Source organism: Bufo bufo, chromosome 2, assembly GCF_905171765.1.
Source record: "Bufo bufo chromosome 2, aBufBuf1.1, whole genome shotgun sequence".
Classification (NCBI taxonomy): Eukaryota; Metazoa; Chordata; class Amphibia; order Anura; family Bufonidae; genus Bufo; species Bufo bufo.
Window position 1 is genome coordinate 307594389 of NC_053390.1, and position 17376 is coordinate 307611764.

Here is a 17376-nt window from a genome sequence, read left to right on the forward strand (position 1 = left end):
TACCCACCAATATCAATGAATACCTCCGTAAGAGCTCAATACGGAGATGTCCTCATTATCGATAATCACTTTAATTGTTTACACTCCTCTTCATAATCAGAACCCAAGCCAGCCTCAACTAGCCAATTTATGCAGCCTTCACCAGCCAGCATAGCAATGAGCAGCCAGTGCAGGGACAACCACGTAATGCAGCCTTGCTCTTTAAAATAGATTGTCTAAAAAAGAAACAAATGTACCGGTTTTCCAAAAAGACTGTATTTGTTACTACTAATCAAGCCTTATGGCACAGAATTGATTCAGAAGAAATGGATTCATTCTAAAAGTTCACAGCCTGTCATGGTCCATGCACTTGCTTCGTTATGTGTATGCAATTGTCTTATTACAATATTTCAGCTACTTGTACACTAGTCAGTGAGCACCTTCTTCTCCATCCAAGTGCCCAGATTAATGTTTTTCCTTTTAACTAGTGAGACATACTTATGTTAATCTCTTCCCGTGTCAGCCAATTATTGTTTTCCCACAGATCAGCCCTTCAGTGGTGTTTAGGGCTGGATTTACAAAAGAAAGTTTTTAATGTTTTTGAAGGCATTGGAAAAACAACAGTTTTACCAGCTGCAATATTCTTTGCTGGTGGTGAAAACTGGTAATGTGGCAAAAAACACATTCAGCTTTTCCAGGGTGGTTTTTCCCATGGCCCAAAAACACAACAACAATGCATCAAAAATGTCCTGTGTAATCCCAGCCTAATTGTGCCAGTAGGCCTGAATATATCAGCTGAATTGGTTGATATTGATTTAATGTTCATAGGTCAATTTAGGCTCTATTCACATTAGTTTTATAGGTTTGGTTCATACAAGCGCCATGACAGCTATGCCAGATCTGTGAATTCTGGAGGAGGGTTCCTTTATTCTGGATGGCAGGTAAAGGTCTTCAGTGCACTCTGGGCAGAGCTGATTCACTGTTACCAGCTCTGAAACCTCAGTGGGAGGTCTGGAGGTGTGAAGATGCACCGAAAACCTAATTTGCATAAAAATAAAATTAAGCATTTCTCAAGATTAAATGACCACGTTTTCACAAGAAAGGTATGGTTATGTTTCAGGGTACCTACCCTACATGGTGATATGCTTACATTAGATATTAGATTCCCTTTAAAACTACTGGAACCTCTAAATGAAACTTACAAATGTTAATGCAGAGATGCACATTAATGTATTGTTGGCTGTACCTGGGACTGGTGAGGGTCTAATGTGTATGAGGAGCTCCCAGCTTTCCCCTGACAGATGATGCTGGGAGAGAGACGGATCGAGCTAATCCAATTTTTTTGCCCAATCCTTTTGTTCTCCCATGAAGAAAGATGCAATTGGCACTGTGATGCTGTCCAATTTGATTGGACAGTGTGACACTCAAGTTGACTCCCTGTTGAGGATCACAACACAGGCGTTTGGCGGCACACAGTCTGAACTGCATATTGGAGGCGGACAAGGGGGAAAAAAAGCATGCTGGAATCCATTGCTATAGTTGGGTAATGGTGGCCACTGTTTCTAGCCTCCTTTTGCTGCCATACATGTTCCCTCCCTGGGGAGGAGAGCATACCTTTGTACAGAACCTGACAGAAAAATACCTATGCCTCAATTTGAAATCAAAAGTATAAAGTAATAGTGCCATGCACCTCTGTTAGAGCCTTATAATACAGCCATGTGCTTGAACCCTAAGAGTTCTTAAAGGGTTTCTACCACCAGAAATACTGTTATGTAGCTGACTGACATTAGCGATGCGCTAATGTCAGCACTACATAACAGTATGTTTCTAACATTAGTCCCTGCAGCCGTTTTTGTAAAAAAAGCACTTCTATCATATGCTAATGAGCCTCTAGGTGCTTTGTGGGCGTAGAATCAGCACCTAGAGGCTCCGTGTACTCACCCTTTATCCTGCCCAGGTCCTCTGTTCTGCCCACCCAGCTCCTCTTGATTGATGCCACGGTCCACCGCATCGTTGACGAAATCCCGCGCCTGCACCGTTCACTTCTGTCTTCGGCGCAGTGAGTAAAGGCCGCTCTCCTGATGCCGGCTTCCTCACTGTGGCGTAGTCGGCGCAGGCACAGTAAGGAATCCGGCATCAGGAGCGCATCATTCACTTACTGCACCTGCGCCGAAGACAGAAGTGAACGGCGCAGGCACGGGATTTCATCAACAATGCGGTGGACCGTGGCATCAATCAGGAGGAGCGGGCGGGCAGAACAGGGGACCTGGGCGGGATAAAGCGTGAGTGGACGGAGCCCCTAGGTGCTGAATCTACGCCCACAAATCACCTAGAGGCTCATTAGCCTATTATAAAAGTGGTTATTTTATCAGAACGGCTGCAGGGAGAAATGTCAAAAACATATTGTTATGTAGTGCTGACATTAGCGCAACGCTAATGTCAGTCAGCTACATAACAGTATTTCTGGTGGTAGAAACCCTTTAAACAGGATGTTATATCTAAGTAGGTATCAGACCACAATATGGACAACTCCATAGATGGCACAATAACAATGCCAACAGGAGTTGTAATTTTTCTTTCTCCACTAATTAAGGTGGACATTTTGGAGGAACTGGGTGAACAACTAATGTGTATGGGGGTCGGAGAAGAGAAAAATCGGGCATGTTATCAACATGCCTGATCATTTTGTTCTCGGGGTGGATAAGTCACTACCAGAGGTTTAGTTCCTTCTACCTAATGACATAAACACTTCCATGCTGGGTTGAGCCAAGTGTACAGGAGCATGAGAAGCAGGGGCTGGGAACAGATGTCAGCCAGATGGGTGTTCTTAAGTCTAAAATAGAGCAATATTATAGAGGGAATACTCATTTACAACACAGCTGTTCTATCCAGTTGTGCAAACCTTGTGGCATCATACCCAAGAGGACTGGAGGCTGTAATCGCTACCAAAGGTTCTTCAACTAAGTACTGAGTAAAGGGTCTGAATACTTATGTCAATGCAATATTTTAGTTTTTCCTTTTCAATAAATTATCAAAGATTTCGAACATTCTATTTTGACTTTTTTTTATTTTAGCAGAAGGGTGCAACGTAAAATGTAAAAAAAAAAAGTGAAAGGGATGTCCTACACATATTGTTGAGCTGTTAGTGTCCCTGGTATCACTACTAGGGGTGTCCGTCTGTTGTATGCAATGACTCCTCAAATCATCAAACTAGCAGTTGGCGCAATGTCTCACTCCACAGCAAAGTCAGGATTGAAGTTCTTACCATGAGGCCTCTATACTCGAACCTGACCATTGTTGGGTCCCATACAGAATCTGGATTCATCACTAAAGACGATTCCAGTCCGTAGCAGTCAGGGTTTCTTGTTAACAACACCACTGCAAAGAAGCGATGATGGCTGGCTGTCAATGGCTAGACATGCAATGGGTATTTCCTTCTGATAAAGGGGGCTAGACATGCAATGGGTATTTCCTTCTGTTAAAGGGCCTGGGAATAGTCCGGTATAAAAGGGGAGTGTAATGAAGGTGCCATCTGTGTCTGGATAGTGGACAATGAAACTGGGAGTTGCTCATGATTGTAGGTTGATCAAACAATCCTCTCTACTGGTGCTCTGCCTGGGCCATCCAGAGCCTGTTCATGTGTGCGTGCCCTCATGTAACCACCGCTCCCAACGCCTCCTAACAGTTAGGTCAGAATGGCCTATATGGCTGGCAATCAGTCAAAACAACCATCCTTCTTTTCTTAGTCCAATGATCTCAAAGTTTATCAACTGGGCAAAATGTCTTTGAGTGTGTCGTAGAGGCATGTCTAGCAGTCAACAATCTCTCACCAAGAGGTACACTACCTAAAAGTAGCCTCTGAGAGCCTTTTAATAAGGCAGCGGGGACGCACTCTCTGTCTAATCAGACCACACCTGAAACCATTTACATATCTGCCTGAGACATAACTGCATGCAGACTTTTGCAGCAATCTGACATTTATATCTTGGTGCGTTATTTTTATTTCTTTGTATTAATTACAAGGACAGATACCAATGGAAGAATAGCGATATCCAAAAATAAGCATGTGTTAATAAATGACCCCTGGGTGTTTTAATTTGTTGTTCATTAACGGTACCAGTACACGGAATTAGGGTCCATTCACACGTCTGTAGTGTATTGAGGATCCGAAAATTCTGAATCCACAATACACACCGGCCGGGACCCCCATAGAACTGCCTATTCTTGTCCACTATTGCGGACAAGAATAGGGCATGTTCTATTTTTTTCTGGAGCCGTGGACCAGAAGTTCGGGGTCGCGCTCTGGAAATGCAGATGCGGACAGCACACTGTGTGCTGTCCGTATCTATTCCTGCCCCATAGAGAATGAATGGGGCTGCACTCATTCCGGATAATTGCGGAACGGGTGCGGACACATTCTACGGACATCTGAATGGAGCCTTATAAAGTGGGCAAGCCTCTCTTGTTCACTACAGTTTTCCTCTTCCACAATAAATCAATGGGAACTGGTAAAGCATCTTTTACCCTGTGGTCTCACTGTACAACAATTGACCCTCACTGCTGGATTCCACCACAGATGACAGCTGAATGCTAGTGGTCAAAACACTGGGCACCCTGTGAGCAGCTTATTGTCAGGGAATCTTGGTAAGACTAAGTTCAATCATGCAGCATTTTTCAGTTTTTGCTGTTCCAGTATAGGAACAGAAAATCAAAGAAAAGTTGCATATGCCAGACAGCAATAGAGTCTTACTAACTCCAATGGCTATAATGGGGTCCATTGGGTTTAGTTACTACTGCATACAGCAGTATTTTGTTCTCCTTTTTTTTTGCCAGAATCTGTAACTCAGGGGCCAAACAGAAAATCTGCCACCAATGTGAACCTTAGCCTGACAAAATCCATTGTTCGATGTGGATAACCCCTTTAAGAGCAGGGGCGGACTCCCTGTAGACCTCACAGGAACACTTCCCAGTGGGCCAATGCCCAGGGAGCAACCTGAGCCTTCCTCACTGCCACCTGCATGGTAAGTAATGATCTGAGACTCTCCTCCTGACTCCTGAATTCAATTGTATTTCCATGGGCAGTTTTTGTTGAGTTATTTTGCACTGCTAGGGCAGTATTTTTTGATATACTGTGGTATTTGGCTGTACTGGAGTGTCTTAATGTGCCACAATATAGTATTGCTGGCTCTGCCTACTTGTGTACCCTACCTTCTGTGAATTTGGGCGAAACTACAAAATGTGACCACTTAGTTTTTTCCAGAGCCACTTTAAATTACCATTCTGCCCCTGTTTAAGAGCTGTTTTACAGTGAACACATTTTAATGATGCCATTAAGAACAATAAAATACCTAATGATACGTTTTTCAAATTAATTCACCAGATTTTCGTTGGTCAGAAAATTTACTGTATTTTCCGTCCTGTAAGACACACTATACCCTTCATCCCAACCCCCCAAAGTGGGGAAAAAATATCAGTCTTATGGGGCGAATAGTAATAAGCACTTCCATTATGGAAGTGCTCATTAGTAGAGTAGGACCAGGGAGCGGTGAATGCAGCACTTTTTGTGTGGGCTCTGGTCTCACTGCTCCTTGGTCTTCATCTGCCAGCAATGCACTCTGTGATGTGACCTGTGCACAGCGTGTGGATGTCAGCACGCTCTGTGACCTTATGTTGGGCGACGTAAGGTCACAGCACAGCATGGCAGAAAGAGTGCTGGATCCAAGGAGCGGCATCGGTGTCCGGAACAAGAGAGGTGAGTTGATTTTTTTATTTGTCTGATCTGAGGTCTGATCAAAATAGGGGTATCAGCTGACGTCTGAATGAGGGTCTTATTAACATTGGGGGTCTGAATGAGGGTCTTATTAACATTGGGGGTCTGAGCTGAGCTTTGATTAACATTGGGGGTCTAATTGGGCCTCTGATCTGAGGTCTGATTAACATTGGGGGTCTAAGCTGAGGTCTGAAGAAAAAAAAAAGAAAAAATTTCCACCTCTAAAACCTGGGTGCGTCTTATGGGCAGGTTTATCTTATAGGATGAAAAATACATTAATTACAAATTTTATCACCAAAACAGTATACATCAATAGCCATATTTCTAAAAAATAGCCCTTTTTTCTCTGTATGTGTCTTTAAGGCTACATTCACACGTCAGTATTTTTCTATATCCCGATTTTCGGTCCGTTTTTTGCGGATCCGTTGTTCCTGAAAATGTTTCCGTATGTCATCCGTTTTTAGCGGATCCGCAAAAAACGGAAACATGTATAAATTTCAATAAGCAAATAAAGTTGTTTGGATTTCTTTGAAAAAAAAAAAAGTCATTTCCAGGAACGGAATCCGCATAAAACGGATGACATACGTAATGACATCCGAATGTCTTCCGTTTTTTGCGGATCCATTGACTTTGTATTGTACCAGGATCCGAATTTTGCGGAAAAGAATAGGACATGTTTTATATTTAAACGGACATGCGGAACGGAACAACGGAAACGGACAGCACACATTGTGCTGTCCGATTTTTTCCAAGACCCATTGAAAATGAATGGGTCCAGATCTGGTCCAGATCTGTTCCGCAAAAAACGGAACAGATCAGGAAAGAAAAAACGGACGTGTGAATGGACCCTAAAACTTGATTTTGAGCTATCAATACTATGTACAGCTCTGTAGAACATAACTGTGTTAAATAAAGATTGGATAATAAATATTTCCTGATCCAATGTAAAGAAATTAATGGGTAATAATATTCACTACATAGGGCTTGTTTTCTGTGAAGGTTTTATTATGCCTGCAGGCAGATCTTCCTATTCACTTGAGCTTGGACTTCTATACCTCTAATCACATGTCACCTTTCAAACCTCTCCTGTCAATCTTATTGATGTGTGATAATCAACTCAACAACAGCTTGGGGCAATGTCTAGTGGCACATCTCCAGTCTTTGGGGACATGGCATGATGCAACTGTGGAGGGAAATGAGCTTGCAGAGCCTAAAAATTACAAGGCTGCCAAAGGAGAGGTTCATCGTGTCCTACAGCGAGGGACAATGCAAAGCTTCTGCATTTCAAGGACTTAGGATAAATTAACCAAAAATGTGCCTATGTTGCTTTTAAAATCATGAAAGAACAAATCAAGTGGTAGAAACATTGCCTGATAAAGCAATGACAATAAATCCATACAAACCTAACAAGCATGTGCAGGGAAAATGAACTAATACAGCTGGAGCTATCCAAAATACTGATACGAGAACAATCGAAACAGACTGTTAATTTAATTACCCATAGACAATGCAAACATAGCCAGCGAATAGAAGACCTGTAGCCTCTCCTGACATGTCTGTTTAAAGGTACCCATACACATTAGTCTAGCTGATCAAAATGAATAATTTCAACCAAAACAAATGTTTATCTGCTGAAATGTACCAACAAACGATCTCTTTAGTCGATCAATGACAGACCATTATTGTCTGAAAAGAAGTCAGCCGTGTTCAATGTTTTTCAGTTTGTATTTTCCAGTTGTTTGACGAAAGATCTTTCTTTGAAAGAATATTCCCAGAAAGATCTTTTGTTCGTCACCCGGTTTCATTGAATTACAACTCATAAATGGTGATCTCACCATGTATAAGCTAACATACACTGCTAGAGGAACTCCAGACTGCTTCGAAAAGATCTGGGGTGTTTGGCTGCGTGCGCAGCACACGGTCTAGGTGTTGATTTGGGTGGGGCAACAGGGTGCTCAGGTGTGTATGTGTGTGTGTGTGGTGTGGATGATGTCCAGAGATCGCTCAATATGTCCGGGGGGGGGTCTACTGCCATAAAGTGACACATGCAAGTACTTCTGTTTGGATCCCCTCTTTATTATTGGATTTTTCCTGTGACTGAATACTGTGATACCTGGGCTTGATGTCTCTAACAATGTCTAATGTTCCTACTTGTTTTCTCATCCCGGTTGGGATGTTGATGTACTGTTCATTAAAAATGAATAAATAAATACTATAAAAAAAAACATGTATGGGCATTATGAAAAACTGTAACGTTCAATATGGACTCCAGGGGCGTAGCTATAGGGGAAGCATCTGCTTTGGGGTCCGGACTCAGAAGGGGCCCAACTAGGAGGAGGCGTAAAAGATTTCATTGTCAGGACCCCTTCAGCAGTATTATAAAATGACATCATATACAGAGACACTGTAGGAAATGCAAGGAATGGCTGCCGAGCCTAGTCTGAGAAAGCGATCTTGACTAGCCACAGGAGTGGGGGTTGCACAAGAAGAGGGGTCCCTGTTCAAAAATTTGCTATGGTGCCCAGTCATTTCTAGCTACACCACTGATGGACTCAAATGTGTATGTCTGTGAAAGGAATGTTCACCAGATAGTTGTTGAACTATCAACCAACTTCTATCTAATGTGTATGGTCAGCTTTTGTACGTGAGTCCTCCGTACAATAACAATTTTGGAACATCTATTCTTCTAACTGTATGTTGCACTGTTCCTCTATTATTCTGACCATTGACAACTGGGTGTTACCATTCCCATTTTCAAAGGCGTGTGCCACTGCCAGCACTAACTACACAATTTCACATCATGCAGGGACACGCCTGCAACTGTTAATAACCAGCTGGCAAGTTATTCACAAACATCTGGGATGATAGAGGAATAGAGAGCCAAAACAATACATATACAAACGGAAAATGCAAATGTGATCGCACACTACATCCAGCACTCTGCCCTCCATGCTGGATGAGACATTGGTTTATATTTTGGCCAAAGCATAGTAAGCCACTCACCGCGTCAAGGCTGTCTCATGAGTGGTCCCTAACTCTTGTTCCTACCTGTTCATGGGCCATGACAGCCACATAAAATCCAGGGAATGCAGGTCAGCATGCAAGCCAAGTACACTTTGCCTGTAACCCCGTCCGGTGCCATTACAGCTTTCATCGGATCCAGGGATGCAAGTACCAACATGCATGCTGAACCTACCATATACTTCTCCTGGAGCCAGATGGCTAATGGTAGGTTCTATACAAGCAGACTCAGTTTTATACTGACTTTAAAACCAGCCTCAAGGACAGATTAACTGGTCAGGTGTGCAATGACTCCAAGGAGATCGCCACGCCTCCAATATATACTACAAAGAAAAAAATAAGGGGTTGGGTCAGCACAACCTGCTGCAGGTGCAGATCACTATGGCGAAATACATATACAAACGGAAAATGCAAATGTGATCGCACACTACATCCAGCACTCTGCCCTCCATGCTGGATGAGACATTGGTTTATATTTTGGCCAAAGCATAGTAAGCCACTCACCGCGTCAAGGCTGTCTCATGAGTGGTCCCTAACTCTTGTTCCTACCTGACCTGCATTCCCTGGATTTTATGTGGCTGTCATGGCCCATGAACAGGTAGGAACAAGAGTTAGGGACCACTCATGAGACAGCCTTGACGCGGTGAGTGGCTTACTATGCTTTGGCCAAAATATAAACCAATGTCTCATCCAGCATGGAGGGCAGAGTGCTGGATGTAGTGTGCGATCACATTTGCATTTTCCGTTTGTATATGTATTTCGCCATAGTGATCTGCACCTGCAGCAGGTTGTGCTGACCCAACCCCTTATTTTTTTCTTTGTAGTATATATTGGAGGCGTGGCGATCTCCTTGGAGTCATTGCACACCTGACCAGTTAATCTGTCCTTGAGGCTGGTTTTAAAGTCAGTATAAAACTGAGTCTGCTTGTATAGAACCTACCATTAGCCATCTGGCTCCAGGAGAAGTATATGGTAGGTTCAGCATGCATGTTGGTACTTGCATCCCTGGATCCGATGAAAGCTGTAATGGCACCGGACGGGGTTACAGGCAAAGTGTACTTGGCTTGCATGCTGACCTGCATTCCCTGGATTTTATGTGGCTGTCATGGCCCATGAACAGGTAGGAACAAGAGTTAGGGACCACTCATGAGACAGCCTTGACGCGGTGAGTGGCTTACTATGCTTTGGCCAAAATATAAACCAATGTCTCATCCAGCATGGAGGGCAGAGTGCTGGATGTAGTGTGCGATCACATTTGCATTTTCCGTTTGTATATGTATTTCGCCATAGTGATCTGCACCTGCAGCAGGTTGTGCTGACCCAACCCCTTATTTTTTTCTTTGTAGTATATATTGGAGGCGTGGCGATCTCCTTGGAGTCATTGCACACCTGACCAGTTAATCTGTCCTTGAGGCTGGTTTTAAAGTCAGTATAAAACTGAGTCTGCTTGTATAGAACCTACCATTAGCCATCTGGCTCCAGGAGAAGTATATGGTAGGTTCAGCATGCATGTTGGTACTTGCATCCCTGGATCCGATGAAAGCTGTAATGGCACCGGACGGGGTTACAGGCAAAGTGTACTTGGCTTGCATGCTGACCTGCATTCCCTGGATTTTATGTGGCTGTCATGGCCCATGAACAGGTAGGAACAAGAGTTAGGGACCACTCATGAGACAGCCTTGACGCGGTGAGTGGCTTACTATGCTTTGGCCAAAATATAAACCAATGTCTCATCCAGCATGGAGGGCAGAGTGCTGGATGTAGTGTGCGATCACATTTGCATTTTCCGTTTGTATATGTATTTCGCCATAGTGATCTGCACCTGCAGCAGGTTGTGCTGACCCAACCCCTTATTTTTTTCTTTGTAGTATATATTGGAGGCGTGGCGATCTCCTTGGAGTCATTGCACACCTGACCAGTTAATCTGTCCTTGAGGCTGGTTTTAAAGTCAGTATAAAACTGAGTCTGCTTGTATAGAACCTACCATTAGCCATCTGGCTCCAGGAGAAGTATATGGTAGGTTCAGCATGCATGTTGGTACTTGCATCCCTGGATCCGATGAAAGCTGTAATGGCACCGGACGGGGTTACAGGCAAAGTGTACTTGGCTTGCATGCTGACCTGCATTCCCTGGATTTTATGTGGCTGTCATGGCCCATGAACAGGTAGGAACAAGAGTTAGGGACCACTCATGAGACAGCCTTGACGCGGTGAGTGGCTTACTATGCTTTGGCCAAAATATAAACCAATGTCTCATCCAGCATGGAGGGCAGAGTGCTGGATGTAGTGTGCGATCACATTTGCATTTGCCAAAACAATACATGCCACAAAATGTTCATACCTAAAACAAGACATGTCAAGAATGGTGACAGGTCCTCTTCAAAGGGAATCTGTCATGAATTTGATATAAAATATTTTATTATACGTGTCATTGTTTGTAGATTTTGAAAGATGATGAATAACATTACCTTTAAGGTATGTCTACATTTGGTGGCAAAATCTGTTGCAGATTGTGTTCTGGATTTTGAGGCCTATTTTGTCAAGGACTGTTTGAAAGGGACAACAGATAGTGACAAAGAAAACTCAAGGTGAAAGGGTAATAATAAATGCTAAAAAGATAATGATGAACCTATGGCCACTTTTCCACAGTCAGCATTTAGAAGTCAAAACCACGAGTGGAACCTACAGAGAAGAAAACTGTAAGGGAAAGATTTGGCCTCTTTTGTGTTTGGACCTACTCCTGGTTCTGGCTTACATGTACTCATGTAAAATACTGACCGGGTGAAAATGGTTTAAAGAAGTGATAGGCCTCACAAAAAACACAACAGTGAAAGAGCACCAAGGACATTCAGAGAGAGGGCAGGATTCCAGGAGAAGCATACATGATGAGAAGGATGGTGACACAGATATACAGATATAGTAGAAAGAAAAGCCTGGCAAATAAAAGGAGACAGTGCATGTAAGAACAGAGACAGTACAAGGGATGAGCGGTAAGAGAAGATGTTCAGATAGAGACAGCACAAGGATATTCCGAGAGACATCCAAAGAGGGAGGGCGAAGAAGGATGGAAAAATCAATACAATTACTTTCTAACGGTGTGTTAAGAGAGTGAGGTGTCGACATACTGTCTGTGTGCGAAAATATGAGCTCCCTATATATACTGGCAGGGTCTAGCGGTGATCACATCTGCCTTCTGAAGGCCGGAATCCGTTCTTAGCATGCTTTTTATGAGGCACAATATATGCACATCATCACATTTATAAAGTGATGTATATGTACTGTGATTGCGTGCTTCAATCAGATGATATGACAAGTGTTATCAGTGGTGTCCAGCATGCTAATGTGCCTGTATGTTATCAAAGGGGCACATGGTCCATTTACATAGCACGAAAATGGATAAAAAAAATGACTGCACCCCCCGCAGATAAGCCATTAACCCTCCAATGCCCACACACAAAATATGGTAAACAGACCCCTTATGGTTGTTACCCTTGCAGCCCCCTCCTGAGATGAAAAGAGAACTGATTAACCCTTTGAGCTTGCATGCCCACCAATTCTTTCTCAAGTATTAATGGTTTAGCATGGGGGAATTGGAAATTACAAATGCTTCCACCAAAGACTTAAAACATTAAGGTTATGGACACAAGGGGTGGATTTTCTGTGGGTTTTACTCAATACATTGCATTGGGTGAAACCTTGGTAGGTGATATCTGCAGCATAAATTGACATGCTGTGGATTTAAAATCCACGCTGCAGGTCAGTTCATGCTGCAGAATTTTTCGGATGTGGAGGAGATTTGTTTGTGCAATGCTGTAGATTTGCATCACACAAATCCGCAGTGACAAATCTGGAGCGTATCTGCCCAGTGTGGAGGTACCTTAACAGTTCCTTTAATTAACAGCAATAATATCTTGCATGGAGGTGAGTCTGTACGATGGAGGCATGCGCAAAGAACAAAGAAGGCAAGTAAAACGTAAAACAGAGCAAAAGTGAATTCGAATTAAGACTAGAGAAATAAACATGGACCCAAAGAAAGGAGAGAGAGAGAACAGAAGCAAAAGCCGGGGAGAGGGGAAGACAAAAGCGGAGTGACAGAATATGCCCAAGATGGTTGGGGGCGGAGAGAAATGCAGAAGACAGCAGAGAGACAAAGAGAGCAGAGGAAAGATGAGAGACGAATAAAGAAGCTGCAAACAGCTTTATGACGCACAAATATCATTACTGTGTGAGAAGCTGATAGATGTACCTGCTCAGTATGTAAGACTTCTCAGCCCTGCAAAATATAATCTCCAAGACAATACCCTGCTGCATGCATTACACACAGTAACATTACAGACATATGTGCTAATAATTCAAAGCAGGTAGAGAGGTCTGCTCAAGATAGCAGAATGTTTTATGCTGCATGTATAAAAGGGAATCAAGTAAAAAGGATCTATACAATGTTTAGCAAATATTCTGCCAGTTTGATCCAAAATGTTGAGAAATTCTAGTATGTGCATTCCTTGACGTACATCCAGGCTGGCTACATTTTTTAATGGTTGAACATAATTTGCAGGCTTCTTAGCATCCAGATAAACGAATATATCAAATCTCGGTAGGATGGTAAAGGTGCAATAAAAAAAATGCTCAAAATGTTGATGTGTTGCCCAATATGGTAAATAATATACAGCCACTGTCCCCCTCTCAATAAGTCGACCACCCAGATGATTATCTGGATACTTGTTTGAGCTCTGCATATAAATATGGCAATATTTTGATGACCTGAGAAAATTGTTCCTATGCTAGGAGAAGCTCTGCTATTCAGAATAATTTGGTTCTCCTCCTACCAATCATCATATACACTACTATGGAATCACAGACTATGTAGCTCTAATAATCCTGTGGATTTCATCATTATGCACATTTACATGTAAGGGCTTGTTAACATCTGTGTTGGAAGCTCTGTTCAGGGCCTCCGCCAAAGATTGTAAAAAAGACTGGACAAAAAAAGTCCTACATTCAGGACTTTTTTGTCCAATAAAAAAACAGGATCCTGAATGGAACATGAACAGATTCCATTGTGGTCAATGGAGTCAGTTCCGATCAGTTATGTGCTGGCCCCTGGCACTTCCGTTATTTTGGTTGTTCTGCTCCTCTAACCGAGCAGAACAACGGAAATCAAGAACGGTGGTGGGAAAGTGCCCTATGGAATATAGCTCTGAAGAGACAATTTTCATCTTGGTGGAAATGTGAGTCAGTTTAAGGGCTCATACACATGGCTTTATTACAGCTCTATACAACCTCCAAAGTATACTGAGCCATAATAAAGTAACCATACACTCCATTTTTTGTCTATATGTTTTTTTCTGGATGATTCTTCGTGAATCCAGAAGAGGTATTACTGTGGAGTGTTCATATCACTGTTTTAAAGAGAGAATAACCTAGTAATACCACAACAAACCCGGCACCATACATCGGCACAAGTCCCTCCATACTCCCTGCAATGCATAGTTAGTGATTCTTCTTTCTATGCAGTAGTTTGTGTTGTACTACAACACCAAAAATTAAAGGTGGCCTAAAGTCTATCCTACTCTAAAAAAACGTCTTTTATACTCATCTGAAAACCTTTCCTTACAGTCTAACCATCAAAGGTTCTTATTTCTCTAATGGGAACTGAGGCTCCTTCCCGAATTACTCTGTAGAGCAAAGTCCCCTCTGTGTTTGATGAATACATCCTATAGAATAACACAGGATGTAGTTGTTCACCAAAAAACTCTTTGATGAATTAACCTCTGGTTTATTTGAAGACCTTTACATTTTGTATTTCTACTCTAATATTCTACTTCCTTTCCTTTATATATTCTTAAACCTCCTACAGTATCTCAGTTCATTTATATTGTAATGCATAATCATTTGTAACCCTGTATTATTCATATATATATATATATATATATATATATATATATCGTGTCGGACTGGGGTGCTTAGGGCCCACCAGTAAAATTTATTTTGGGGTCCACCGTACGGATACATTCAAAAATTACCTGCTCACACAGCAGCAAGATGATACCAGATGATTGAATATGGGGGTCCCTGCATCAACTTTGAGAAGGTAGGTCCTGGAGAAGAGGACACTGGCAGCTTTCCTCTATACCAAAAATTCATATCAGCTCTGATTGTGTCTATTAAAATAAACTGGGGAGTTTCTTTAATAATCTATCAAGTTTTTTATATGAACATAGGCTGGTGGAGGTACTGTACATTGAATATATGCTTGTAGTGCAGGAAGTCTACTGTGCTATGTGCCACTTGTGCAGGGGGTGGGAGACTAGGGGCCCACCTTGCTCAGGGGCCCACCGGGGGATTCACCTGTACCCCTGTGGGCCAGTCCAAGCCTGTATATATATATATATATATATATTTCGTATACATTTTGGGGAGATTTGTCAGGATTGGGGTATCTTATCTTCAGAATATATATGAAATACTTCTATGAAAGCTGCAAAATATAAAATAAAGCCTATTAAATCTATTCTCTAATTGTATGGTGAGTAAAGCTTTAGCAATATCCACTAGTGAATTTTGGAGTGTATATATATGGTCATTATATAAAAGCTGTGTTTAAAGCGACCCTTTGGTTCAAGAAAAAGAAAGCTTCTTAGACTGCCTTGTGCATATTATGCATTTGGTAGACCAATATCCTTCCTTCTGTCCACAGATTGACCAGCACTACTCTCATGAGTAGTTCTAAACAACAGCTATAGTAGGGTTGGGCAAGAAGGAAGTAGTTTGGGCTAGTGAAGCACAGTATGCACCAGGTAGTCTAGAAGCAGTGTGGCATCTTGGATGACCGAAGAGGAGCCAGAGAATTGGCAGATCTGCAACTCAAAAGATGCATCACCCCAGTAATGTGATATTTTTTTTTTATTGAACCAGAGGGTCGCTTTAAACATGTCAAACATTTTAAATGAACCTCATACAACAGAACAATAATTGTGCCGTAGCTTTTCATGTATTGTATTATTATCGTATCTGTATATAGAAATTTTACCCCTTATGGTTACAGTAGAAATAGAATCATGGAATCTGGCAAAAATACAAGTGGATTTTTGTCCACATTGTGGAAAAAGAAACACCTGTGAGGAGAATGGGCATTTTAAAATTTTTTATGGATTCCACATGGAAAAGTTGTGGATTAGCCCCAATGAATAGGACTAATCTTCGTTCACATCCGTGACAGAAGTTCGAGTGTCTGCCTATGTACACGTCAAGTATGCCATAGCCAAATCTGCAACATGTGTACTGTACATATCCTTAGAAACCATTTAAAAGCTTCTATTACTCTCTACGCTAATAAAAAAAAACTGCTTTTTAACGTTTAATATGTCAAAAAACTCAAATATTCAGTCATTTCAGACTTATGAATCCACTAAGTAGCTTTTTAATATTTCTAGGGATGCATTTGTCTTTATGCAGTGTCCATTCTTTATGTCCTTGATCCCTCACTTGACCCATCTTCCTCAAGTTCCCATCTGCTGCTCCAGTTATAACTTAGCACCTTGCCTACACATTAGCATGATCGTTAAACAACTACAATCATTTTGGAAGTAGTCATTGTTTAACTGCACTAAACCTGACCAAACATTATGTCATATTTAGCTTGGGCCAATAATCAGATTTATGTATACTAAGCTATAGAAAACTTATGAAGATCAGAAGGGCTTGGTATAACACAGAGAGACTTTTCAATATTCTAATTATGTCTACCTGTTTATTGTAAAATTAGCAGAAACCGATCATATATCTGCAAGTGGCTCTTTAGAGGTTTGATATCAGATGTCTTAATAGATGACAGTGGGGGGACATCCAATATGACACGATTCTAAAGCTTGGGTGAAGTACTGTCAATCACATTTAATCAAATATGATAACCCACAGAATGAACAAAACGGTTACAGATTTTCATATAAAAAAAAAAAAAAGATATGAGCATCATAATATTAATCTAGGTTATTGCTAAGATCATTCACAAAAAAGTCAAATAATGAGCTAATTTTTGAAATGTCAACATTCCACTAAAATCTGAAGTTTTTATTCGGAAAATAAACCCACTATCCATAATATATTCCTTTGAATATGGTACTACTGACAACTGTTCTGACAGAGCCATGAGTCAGAACATCAGAATTGGTCTAGTTGAGACGATATGTTTTGTAGGTCTGCTCCCAAGACATAATGGTGCCATAAATACAACAATTTTTCAATGATATTGGCATTGAAATATTCGGTGGAGGCTTATTAGATGCAGGGAATAATGGGTGGTGCCAACTGGTTACATTACATGCAAACCTTTGCGAGCATAGAACAAAACTGAGTATAACCTGCTAGTTCTCTGTAAATAAGGGCAATTATTAAGAAATGTCAGCATAAAAATTAAAGCTAACATTTAAGTTTAATTACAGGCCCCAATAACTTTATATTACCAATTACATATGATGCATAACTGACACCATTTTGAATGTATTAATGCCACAGCCTTCACTTTGAATAAGTGGATAACGCTACAGAAAACCTGAAAATGGTGTGACCGCAGTAAATCTCCCCATCCATCAAATCACACTCACAACG